This window comes from Myotis davidii, unplaced genomic scaffold (genome assembly GCF_000327345.1).
Source record: "Myotis davidii unplaced genomic scaffold, ASM32734v1 scaffold6, whole genome shotgun sequence".
Taxonomy (NCBI): Eukaryota; Metazoa; Chordata; class Mammalia; order Chiroptera; family Vespertilionidae; genus Myotis; species Myotis davidii.
In genome coordinates this window covers 14376779-14386529 of record NW_006383011.1, presented here as the reverse complement: position 1 = coordinate 14386529, position 9751 = coordinate 14376779, and positions in this window count along the sequence as shown.

The following is a 9751-nucleotide window of genomic DNA, read 5'->3' as shown; positions in this document are numbered from 1 at the left end:
GTCACTAGGCAACAGGATCCGGCCTTCAGTGGAAGAGAATTTCAAACATTTAACTCTCACTCAGTCACGGTTTCTTGTTGCTGATATGGCAGTAATCTCTGGACAAAAGGACTAATATGAATAATGTAGCTTTTTCCCCTACAACCACATCCAGAGGCAATGGGAGAAATCATTCTGTTTAGGACTAAGGACATTACTTGATTTGAAAAGATTGGTAAAGTTACTGTGCTATGCACTTGACACTAATACAAAATAATATTGAATGTACACTGTAATTGGGAAAAAAAGATTTTTTAAGAAAATATTGGCAAAGTTAGAAAATTTTAAAGCCTCTTTTTCACATGAGTCATGGGATAAGCCACATGATTATCTCCTCTGTATGCTTAGAACTGTTACTCAATTACTCCCCATAAGCCAGGTTATCACGTGGGTATGTAGTCTGTGCCTTGGACAGTCATGCTATTGGGTGGGAGAGGGGAGAGGAGCTGAAATCAGCTCGTGTTCCATGGGACCCTTATTCGGGAAGTTTCGGGAAAGGTGTCTTTATCTAATTTATTGCCCTAATGGGGTGCCGTTTTGTAACTTCTCTGCCCGAAGGGGGTGCTTTTCCCTGATTTAAACAAAGTTGCTGTGTGAGCTCTTGGGATGGGGGGCCCTGCAAATACAGCTTATTTTTCCAACTCTCCGTAAAGTGCTACAATATTATCCTTCATCTTGTTCACTTGACTATGCTAGAGAATTTAGCACAGGGCTGGACAGACACAGGCCTGACTGGTGGTATTGTTTCCAAACTGGATTTACAGATTCATCTAGTTCTAATTGTTTCATTTTGTTTCTTTTAAAAAACAAAAAAAGTCTTGGATTTTCTCTCATGAAGAGGTGACAGGGTACGGGTAGAAGGGACTCCAAAGGGTTCAGCCACTATGTCAGCTTCTAAAATAGTGTGTATTTTTTAGACAAGTCTAGTTGCTGAGCTGAACTGTGACCATCTCTTGTGGCACAGGATGCTGCACACGCCTGGCACCTCTCAAGAGCTGACTTCCAAGCAACATTCAGATCTCAGTAGATGTCATTTTCTCTCTGACCCCAAAACTCTATCTAGGTGTGCCTCTTGCATGGTCCCTAAGCACCTGGATATGGCATTATCTCCCTGTAACATTTGGTCCATTTCCTGATCCATACACCCCTTGTGTGCATTTAACTATTGTAAATTGGGTAGGTATCCACAACAAGTCTGAATCTGATGTCCTTGTATATCTGTAGAATGTTGAGACTGCTTATGAAAAATGCCTAAATGAAACTTTTCACCTTTGGATAGCCAAAATTCAATATCTGAGGAAAGTAATTGACAAACTAATTTCTGTAACGTCTGTAACTTATTAGAATCCTTTGACTGAGGGGTGGAGGAAAGTTTTTTCAAATTTCTACATAAATGTGCTATACAATGTAAAGTTCATGAGTTTAATTAAAGTATTTTAATATGGTCCCCAATGTTAAAAATAAACTTAAAAAATGAAAAACCAATGGTCTTAATAGCTTTGTGTGTCCAGGGATTGTTGCAGTACTTAGCTCAGTAAATATTTGTTGAGAGACTAAAAGGGTAAAATTTTAAAATAAACACAAAAATGCATTTAAATCTTCACAGCTTCTGTTACATGGGAGATTTGCCTATACTTTAGAACTGAAGAGGTAGCTGGCTACAGCCATGTGAACCAGTGAACAGAAGGGGGTTTGACGCGCTGAGAGCAATTTTAAGCAGCGAATAGGTATGTAAAACAGCCCCCATTATTCAAACCAATCCCAAGGAGAGCCAAGACAGCCAAAATAATCGTGGCAGGGTAGGATACCATCTAACGGGCATTACTAGGTAGACTGAATCTAGACTAGTCTCCATTTCATTAAGTTGAGTCTGGTCAACTAAGCTTTAGTTGATTTGAATAAAAAGTGTAAGTTATAAGAAAAGTAGGAAAATAAATGCATAAAACAAAAACTCAGTGTACAAAAACTTATGGGATGCGACGAAAGCATCACTGAGAGGGACATTTATAGCTGAATGCCTGTATTAGAAAAGCAGAAAGGTCTCAAATCAATAACCTAAATTTCCACCTTAAAAAATTAGAAAAGGAAGAGCAAACTAACCCAAAGATAAGAGTTGAAATAAATAAATTGAATATCAATAGAGAAAAGTAATGAAATCAAAAATTAATTCTTTGAAAAGATCAAGAAAATAGACAAACTTTTTTAGCTTGATTGACCAACCAAGAAAAAAAAAGAGAGAGAAGGTACAAATTAGTGAAATCAGGAATGAAATAAGGAAGCTGCTATGAATCCTGCAGAAATTAAAAGAATTATAAAGAAATACTTGAACAACAATATGCCAATTAATTAGATAACTTAGATGAAAAGGACTTATTCCTAGAAAGACAAAAATTACTGAAGCTGACTCAAGAAGAAATAGAAAATAAATGTGTGTACATAAATATTTTTTTCTTTAAGAATATTTTCCTTTTTAAAAAAGAGCTTATTTTTTAAAGTAGTTTTATGTTCACAGAAAATTAAGAGTAGGGGATAGAGATCTCTTATATATCCCCTGTCCTCACACATGCATCGCCTCCCCCATTATCAACATCCCGCACTATAGTGGTACATTTGTTACAAACTGATGAACCTAGACTGATACATCATAATCACTCAAAGTCCAAAGTTAAACTTAGGGTTCACCCTTGGTGTTGTAAATTCTATGAGTTTGGGCAAATTAATAATGACATGTATCCATCATTAATAGCATCATACAAAATATTTTTATTGCCCTCCAAATTCTCTGTGCTTCACCTATTAACTCCTCCCCACACACCAACTCCTGGAAACCACTGATCTTTTTACTGTCTCTATAGGTTGGCCTTTTCCAGAATGTATTATAGTTGTAATCATAAGGTCTGTAGTTTTTTCAGATTGGCTTTCTTTCTCTTAGTATATGCAACTAAGGTTTCTCCATGTCTTTTCATGGCTTGATAGTTCGTTTCTTTTTAGTGCTGAAGAATACCCCATTGTCTGGAAGTACTGCAATTTACCTCTTCATTCACCTATATCTTGGTTGCTTCCAAGTGTTGGCAGTTATGAATAAAGCTGCTATAAACTTCCATACGCAGGTTTTTGTATGAACATAAGTTTTCAATTCATTTGGGTAAATACCAAGGAGCTCAATTGCTGGATCATGTGGTAAGAGTATGCTTAGTTTTGTAAGAAACCACCAAACTGTCTTGCAAAGTGGCTGTACCCTTGTGCATGCCAACCTACAATTTATGAGACCTCCTATGGCTCCACATCTTCACTAGTATTTGGTGTTGTTTTAGATGTTGGCCATTACAATAGGTGTGTAGTGGTGTCTTGTTTTAATTTGCATTTCTGTGATGACATATGATGTGGAGCATCTTTTCATATTCTTATTTTACTGTCTGTATATCTTCTTTGGTGGAGTGTCTGTTAGAGTCTTTGGCTCACTTTTTAATTGGGTTGTTTTTACTCTTATTGTTGAGTTTTAAGAGGTGTTTTTTTTTCTGTGTGTGTGTGTGTGTGTGTATATATTTTTGATTATAGTCCTTTATCAGATTGTCTTTTGCAAATACTTTCTCCCAGACTGTGGCTTATCTTCTCATTCTCTTGACATTGTCTCTTGCAGAGCAGAAGGCTTTAATTTTAATGAAGCATAGCTTATCAGTTACTGCTTTCATGGATTGTGCTTTTGGTGTTGTATCAAAAAAGTCATTGCCAGACCCAAGGCCATCTAGATTTTCTCCCATGTAATCTAAGAGATTTACAGTTTTCCATTTTCCATTTAGGTCTACAATCCATTTTGAGTTAATTTTTGTGCGGGGTGTGAGGTCTGGGTCTCGAATCATTTTTTTCTATTTTCGGCATGTGGAAAAATACTTTCCTTTTAAGAATTCTTTTTCTTTTAATATATGTTCAATGCAGGTAGAAATAAAGATAAACAAAAAAGAGGAAAATAACTCCATGACCCAAAGATAACTGATAACATTTTGAAGTGAAACTTTCAGATATGTGTACGTATATACCAATATGTATGTAACAGGATGTTAAAATGGGAGTCTTTCTGCTTACTTTGGCTGATGCCCTAACGACTAATAACAATACAATAGGTACCCAAGGATCCTACATCCTAAACATCCAAACTGAGGTGCTGTGTGTCCTATGCAACCTATGCAGGGCAGATTGAGAGATGATGAAACAGGTTCTGGCCCAGCCAGTGTGGCTCAGTGGTTGAGCACCGACCTGTGAACCAGGAGATCATGCTTCGATTTCAGGTCAGGGCCCATGCCCGGGTTGCAGGCTCAATCTCCAGTAGGGGGCATGAAGGAGGCAGCTGATCAATGATTCTTTCTCATCATTGATGCTTCTACTTCTCTTTGAAATGGAAGGAAGGAAGGAAGGAAGGAAGGAAGGAAGGAAGGAAGGAAGGAAGGAAGGAAGGAAGGAAGGAAAGAAAGAAAAAGAGGTACTGCCAACATTAAGCAATCACCCCTCTAGCCTATAAAAGTGAGAGTTGAAGAGTAATGAGAGAAAATTTCGTGGACAGCCAGTTGGTGGGCTGGGCCCTGCTCCAGTTCCCAGGGGAAGAAGAGGGGCACATCTCTTCATCTCAAGCCACATGAGAGAGCCTTCCAGAAGCCCACTCAGAAAGCTTGGCATGTGCCTCCTGGAGTTTGGGGACTGGAGGAGCCTACAGTGAAAGATTGTGGCTGGACCTCAGCCTGTCTGCCACCGAGGAGGAAGGGGCTGCACTTCCACAGTGGCAGGCAAAGGTGCATGCGCTTCACCAGGGGCCCTGTGGACCTGAGGAGGGCATCGGTCTGGGTGGTTTTAAAAGGGCACCACACAAGAGGACTCCTGAGTGGGAGAGCAAAGGGCCCAGGAGAGGGTTAGTGTGAGGGAGAGTGCTGGAAACTCCATGGGTGAAGGCAGAACTAGAAGCATCCAGCTGGAGGAAATATGCATCCTCTACAAAGAACCTTGGGAGCACCCTGCAAAGATGCCTGCCAGAGAAAGAGGCTGCAAAGGTGCATCTGCCATATGCATGGGAAAGTCTTCCCCGAGGCCCATTCCAGGGGCCCAGCCTTGGAGGAATCCGAGACAAGGGAAGCGGAGGACCTATGAGAGGGAGACAGCACCCACTAACCCTTCCAGGATTCTAAGCTGGAAACAGGTTGGCCTGAAGGAGGAGATTCCCTTTGAGTGGAAAGAAGTTTAGAATAGACTGGCCCTTCTAATTTTTGAAGTAAGACTGCCCAAAGGGGCCAGAAACGCTTTGAGACCTGCCTGAGGTTTCATCCAGGGACAGGAAAAGGACAAATCCAGAGAGCTGGTTTGAAGCAAATGCGGTAGAAATGAAACACTTGCTTTATTATTGCACCTGTGCTCTGCTTGTTCAACAAAATAGTAACAAATACAAAAGTATTTTTAAACAGGTGCTAGATCATCCCCAGCTTCTTATAGAAATAAAATGACTTAATACAGGTAAAGCTTCTAGCATGATGTTTAGCACATAATAAATGCTATATATAATTGTTAGCTATTGTTATTATTAATTTTATAACCTGACTTTTTATTTAACAATACATCCTAAACATATTTTCATGTCAATATATATAATTATGGCACATAACCACTTGTGAGATTCACACTGTCTGTTCTATTCACTAATGTGTCCTTCTATTTACAGCAGTGCCTGGTACATAACAGGTAATCAATATGCAATTGTCAAATGAATCATTTTCAAGTGGATGCAATGTGCTGTTGTATGGAATGTGTTATATTTATTCATTGATCTCCTATTATTGGTTAGAATAGATTGAAAACAACCACCTCTAGGTGTTTTCCAGTCTTTCATGATTGTAAACCAGCCCTAACAAGCATCTTTATTTTTGAATCTTTGTGTCTACCCTTAATTATTTTCTTGGTACAGTTCTTAGAAGAGGAATTGCTGGGTCAAAGGGTATAAACATTTCCTTAAAACTTTGAAAACTGTTGCCAGATTGCCTTCTGGAGGGATTTTGAGGCTAAGGAAGAATTAAGAATTTCCAAGTACAGAGATTATTTTTAATCATTTTTGCATATCTCTGGATATTTCCCAGTTCCAAGAGTTTTGGCACAGCTTCAGCCCAAGAAGGATTTCTGCAAGGTTGAAAATAAAAACATATTTCAGAAACCTTTTCTAGGGCATAGTTGACTGAAATAGAAGGAAAAACAGAGCACTCAGTAACAGAAGCAGTGGTAACTCCTTAGCCCAGGAAGCCCCTGCTTGGAATAGAACAGGTTCCTCTCCAAGCATCACAGAGAAGAATTACAAGCCAAAATACAACTATTTATTTTGCATCGACAAGGAATGGCATTGTGCTGGCTGTCATGGACAGACAATGCCTGCACATCCCTTTCCACTGCGCTGACCACTTTAGCCAGCCAACACCCTCCCTCCACCCCTTTATCTCCCCTCTCTCACGCCCAGACTCTCCAGGGAAGAGCCGTTGTTGGCTTCACCTTGCATTGCTGGCACACAGCAGGAGAAATGCAGTAGATGCAATACATATTCGTGAAGTTGAACCAAACTCCCCTAGGGAAAGGGTTTGGCACAAACTCTGGAAAACACACACACATACATACATTTGAATGACTAATGTCAAATGTGAGAAGCTAAACCACTGTTGACTTTCTTCCTTTTTTTCAGTCCTCACCTGAGGATATTTTTTCCATTGATTTTCAGACAGAGTGGAAGGGAGAGAAGAGGTAGGGAGAGAGAGAGAGAAACATGGATGGGAGAGAGATGCATCGATGGGTTGCCTCCTGCAAGTGCTCTGACTGGGACCAGGGATTGGAACCCACAACTGAGGTACATGCCTTTGACGGAATCAAACCACTTTGGTCTGGGGGGCTGATGCTCTAACCACTGAGCAACCAGCCAGGGCTAAACCACTGTGGTCTTGATCTTTCACACTAAAAGCTCAGTTAGATTGGGATTTTGAGCCCCTTCTCAGATCAGTCTGCTATCCCCAGATTTGTTCAGTAACCAGGATCTGTTGAGAATAGATCATTGTGAGGAGGCTTCATGCTGCTGCCTTGCATGGGATAGCAGACAAAAAACTGAAGCCCATATAAACTTGAGGCCCTGAATCAAGCAACCCAAAAGGTCATATGCCACTCTTAGGACCTGTGTGTTGACTCTGCATTTGGGCTTCAGCTGGACATCTTCGGTGAAACAATATGGTAGAGATGGCTGGCCGCTACCCAACGCCCATTCGCTCTGCTCCTTCTCTAGAGAACCCAATGTTATTGGAGACATCAAGGCACCTAACTGAAAACTTACCTTTCCAGGCTTGCTTTGAGGACGGGCTAGCCAATCTATATATATGCCTAAGCAACCAAATGACCGAGTGACCATCTACCAGTCGCTGTGACGCGCACTGACTACCAGAGGACAGAAGCTTAAGACACAGAATTGGGCTCCCTCCTGTCTGGATCAAGCCTACGGGGATCAGGCTGAAACCGGCTATCCGACATCCCCTGAGGGGTCCCAGGTTGCAAGAGGGTGCAGGCCAGGCCGAGAGACCCTAGTAAGATATAAAGGGAGTTTCTGAATAAAGCTTCCCGAAGCACTCAAAGGAGCATTATTTATCTACTGGGTGGCTTTACTCTTCCTGACTTCTCTGTTGTTTCCAGCAGCATTTGGGAAATTCTTTTTTGAGGGAAAGGAGGGAGTATTTTTTTTTAATCACAATAAATGGGAGCACTACTTGTATGCAGTAGACAAGAGCCTGAGATGTCCTGTTCCAGATGTTCATGTAGATTTAAAACAACAACAATAAAATGTTTATAATTACTTGAATCTAACATATAAACAAAATGTATTTTTTGCATGATTTTCAGGAATATACTGCCATGTAAAACCAAGAAATCTTGTGTTTTGTTTTTGGAACACTCTAAGATTTGTTCACCATTCACAAAATTACATCACCAACGGTAACACTAATTATATGCAATATAACACACCTATATTGATCTATGTTTATAGTTGTCCCATTCCTGGTGAATGTATGAATAATTACAGCATTTGACTACTTCCTTTTACCTTCTAAGGTAGTTGGACCCAAGCATTTCCATATTGAAATACATATGACTTTATTATAAACTAGAGGCCCAATGCACGAAATTTGTGCAAGGGGCTCGGCCCTCGCAGCTCCAGCTGCCTTGGCCCTCGAGGCTGGCCATGGTTGCCTCGTGTCTCCAGTCCTCTTCCCCACCCCCGCTCCGCCCACTGGTCATTCCGGAAGGTTGTTCCGGAATGTCGTTCCACCAGCCTGCCTAATTAGCATATTAGCTCTTTATTACTAGAAATATAGGTTTACCTTCCTTTTTATTTCTCCTTTGACTCTTTCCAGTCAAGATCATTTTGCTGATTTTACTTTTGAGAAGGTATGTATGGGTAGGTGCATTATCTGTATACTAGTATTTCATCATAGGGTCATAATATTTGCTCTACAAAGAGGGGAGGAGGGCTGACATTGATCTTGACAGTGTCCATTGTCCTAATTAATTAGACTTACACTCAGCCTTTGTCTGCCTCTTTGCTTTGGTGCTAAGAGGCAGAAAGGACTGGTGATAGAGAGCTGAGTGTTTGGGGTCTGTACGTCTAAGTAAAACAGGCATGATTTTTACATTCATTGGTGGCATGTCTGGCTTTGGATATCAATGCAGAAGATGCCTCGTATGCAATGTCATTTGAGAGCTAATTGTCTCTGAGAGATTTGAGTATTAGTCCGTGATCTACCACTGACGACTCTGCACACATTGGTTTGTCAGAGGACACAGAATTAGGACAGAATGGTCTGTTGTTAGAGGGGGAGGAAGAACCGGGCACAGTTCTGGGACTCCAGAGACTCAGAAAGGAAGGAGAAGGAGGTGAAGAAACCACAGTGGCCATCTGGGAGTAGGGGAAGAGTGCCAGGGGAAACAGAACAGCCCAGGCCACCACGGGGACCTGCAGCAGCACGGCCAGCCCACCGTTCGTCTTGGTCACCCCACAGGAGTGACTAAATTAGCCACATCTCACACTCTTTAATTGGAGCAGATAATTGGCGAGCTGGCTTTGTGCACAGGAAATGTGTTCGGATGGATTTGGCAGAGTGGAACAGGAAGAATGGGGACCACCTGATTCCATTTTGTGCCAAGGAAGGCAACACAAAGCAGCAGTGTCCCTCATGAAGCCTGGCCCAGCAGAGCGGGGGGACAGAGAGCCCTGTGCAAACCCGGAGGCGAGTGGGATCCTCCTGGGAAGATAGCTGGAGCAGATGACGGTCAGGAGCTCTGGGGCTCGGCTCCGTGGTTAAGCTGCTTTGTGACTTTGGGCTAGTAATGTAACCTCTCTGTGTCTGCCTCCTCATCTGTGAAACAGTTAAAGGGGGGAAATGTTACAACCCTCTTAAAATCATGTCACTCCATTCCATCCAATCCACAGATGTTGCTCGAATGTCTTCTCTGTGGGTAGAACTCTGCCAGGAGCTATGCCTGCTTCCTTGAATCCCTAAGCGGGTAAGAGAGGTGTAAAACAAGCACATATACACAAGTCTTGCAGGGTGTTTTAAATCTTTGCCTTCTCCCCAAATAACTGTCAAGCAACTTTTACTTCAGGTTAGTAAATATCTTGGTCAATCCTCCTGCCCCAGCCCTTTGCCCATCTTCT